General features: G+C 44.1%; 1 protein-coding gene across 3 annotated transcripts in view; it reads left to right on the top strand.

The window, feature by feature from the left end:
- Window positions 1-2,974, top strand: part of Wasf2 (WAS protein family member 2) — an 87,081-nt gene that overhangs the window by 67,915 nt on the left and 16,192 nt on the right. The window lies entirely within an intron of this gene.

The raw sequence follows: 2,974 nt of genomic DNA, 5'->3' as shown, positions 1-2,974 counted from the left end.
AAAAAAAATTAATCTTTCTAGTAACGTCACAGTCCCCAGTACACAGGCGAGACCAAATTTGAGAGATTGTAACTTCCTACGAAGTACACAGGGGCTGGAGAGATGGCTTGGCTCTTAGGAGTGTTTGTTGCACCCAAATCTGGTGGTGCACCCCTTTAATCCCAGCACCCTCAAAGCAGTGGCAAGTGAGTCTTTGTGAATTTGAGGCCAACCAAAGCTACACAACAAAGCTACAAAAGATCGAACAAAATAGAACACCTCTGGTTCTGTTTTTGTTTTTTAAGACAGAATTTCTCTGAGTAGCTTTCCTGGAACTCATTCTGTAAACCATGTTGGCCTTGAGCTCACAGAGATCCACCTGCCTCTGCAGGAACTATAGGTGTGCCATCACTACCTAGCCTGCAGTTGCAGTTCTTACTGAAAACCAGAGTTGCTTCCTTGCACCCATGTGGTGGCTTACAACCTCCTCTAGTTCCAGTTCCAAGAGAGCTGGCACACTCATCTGGCCTCTATGGGTACCCACATGCCCATGTGCATACTAACATGTAGAAACACATACACATGAATAAAAATAGACATTAAAAGGAAGTACACTGGCATAGGCCAGGTATAGTGGTGTGCACTAGTGACCGGACACTGAGGAAGAAAAGGGTGAGCTCTTGGCAAGTTTGAGGCCAGCCTGGTCTGTTATGTGAATTTGAAACCAACCAGGGGAATGCAGAGAGACACTGTCTAAAAATAAAATTCTGAGACATAACAATCCAGGTCTTCTGATTTGAAACCCACTACTCTTTCCATTTCTCAGAGTGTGATTCTGAGTCTGCCCAGGGCCTGACCTGGTGTTTCAGTGGGAAAGTCTTCACCTTACCTGCCTTACTTGCTCTTTAAAAACGGGAAGAGGAGCACTGGGGTTGGTACCACACACCTTTAATCTTAGCACCCAGGTAGCAGAGGCAGGCAGATCTCTGAGTTCAAGGCCAGCCTGGTCTACAGTGTGAGTTCTATGATAGCCAGGGCTACATAGAGAAACCCTGTCTGCTGGCGGATGAGTGGGAACAGGAAGAAGAGGAGGAAAACTGGGCATGCACCTTCAATCTTCCCACTTGGAAAGCAGAGACAGGCAGATAGATCTCTTGAGTTCAAAAAGACCTTGTATGATGGCTCTGGAGAGGAACAATCTTGTGTTGTCCATGATTAATACACTAGATGAGAAATTGCTTAGTAGAATTTCAAACCACGGTAGGGCATCTCTCAGGGGCCTGAACTTACCCACTTCTGACACAGTTGCAGAGCTGCTTCTAGTGGTGAAAAGGCCACTTTCTCATCTCTAACTAAGGCTTTCAGAGTTCTGTTCTACACAGCAAGTTCTGAGCTAGCCAGGGCACAGTGAGACCCCCATCTCAAAAAGAGGAAAAAAAGAATGCCAATTGTGTATATTGAGGCCCTTTTTGAGATTTTACTTGATGTCCTTCCCTACTGAGGAACAGAAATTCTGAGTCCTCTCTTGGAGACAGAAAGACAATTTGACTTGTTTTTTCTTTTCTGCCAGAGCAGTTGAATTTTTGCTTTTGTTTTGTTTTGAGACAGGGTTTCACTGTGTAGCCCTGGCTGGCCTTGAACTAAAAGCAGTCTTCCTTGACTTCTCAAGTGCTCAGGTTACAGGTGTAAGCCACCATCATTGGTTATTTTTAAGGCTGGTCTATTTTCTATGCATAATGTTGTATATTTTTTTTTTTTTTTTTGGTTTTTCGAGACAGGGTTTCTCTGTGGATTTGGAGCCTGTCCTGGAACTAGCTCTGTAGACCAGGCTGGTCTCGAACTCACAGAGATCCGCCTGCCTCTGCCTCCCGAGTGCTGGGATTAAAGGCGTGCGCCACCATCGCCCGGCAATGTTGTATATTTCTTTGCTTTTTTTTTCCAAATACACTTTTCATTACTTGGTGGAGCAGGAACACTGCCATATCAACAATGGAGATCAAATAGGATCCTTTACGTGCAGAGCAGAAATGCAGCTTGTTGGCCATTCTGAGTCCTTTGAGCGCAGGAATTTGCCTTTGTTGTTGCTGCATGGGACCGTGCAGTACACAGGGTTAGAAACTCCTCATCGACTCAAATTCACCACCAGTTCCCCATGCCTTGTTCTCTGGGCTCCACTGGGAAGGTTGGTTGTAGTTCACCCTGAGGGTGTGGTTTTGGCCTTTCAGACTGAGTTAGCCTAATTCCCCCCTCAAATATGTGCTGAGCTTAGAAGCTTAGAAAAAAGTGAGATCTTACTTTAAATAGGTCTCCGAATATCTTTAGGTTGGGCAGTCACTTATGTCCGCCTTTGCTTTGTGAATAAAAAAACCCTGAGATGATAATTTATCCATTGCTACCTCTTTCCATTCCTATTGAGAAAGGACCTCGTGGCTCAGAATAACGATATGGTGGTGCCAAATTGCTATTTCTTTGGCTGCAAATTCTCCTTGCATTCAGGGTTGAAAGTACGGAACTCTTTCTTGTTTTAAAAAGCGGTACGGTACGTTGTGGAAAAAGACCAGTGTATGTTGTTTTTTTAGGGAGGACTTGAACATTTCAGCTTTTCACTTGTTCCCTGGGGTGTAGATTTGAAGGATTGTAACCTAGAGCAAAGACTTTGAAAGTTGTGGGTTAGAGGACATAAGGTGACCTTTGCACCCTTAGAAGCAGTTCTGCATTTCTGTGTGGGGTGCAGATAAGTTCAGGCTCCTTAGAGATACCCTCATCCTGGTTTTCAGTGGACTTTTGAAATCCTACTAAGGAAGTAATTTCTTATCTAGTGTATTAATCATGGACACCTGGTAGCTCCTCTTAACTCTGTCTGTTCCCGAGCCATTTCACAAAGTACTTTGCAGAATAGGAGGGGCTAAGAGCTGGGGACAAATGTTTGCATATACTGTCTGCTCTTCCAGGACTAATTTGTTGACATTATACCTTTTTTTTTTTTTTTTTTTTT

Source organism: Microtus ochrogaster, chromosome 10 (genome assembly GCF_000317375.1).
Source record: "Microtus ochrogaster isolate Prairie Vole_2 chromosome 10, MicOch1.0, whole genome shotgun sequence".
In the NCBI taxonomy this organism is placed as follows: domain Eukaryota; kingdom Metazoa; phylum Chordata; class Mammalia; order Rodentia; family Cricetidae; genus Microtus; species Microtus ochrogaster.
The sequence above is the reverse complement of the archived record's forward strand: the minus strand, read 5'-3'. Positions and strand labels throughout refer to the sequence as shown.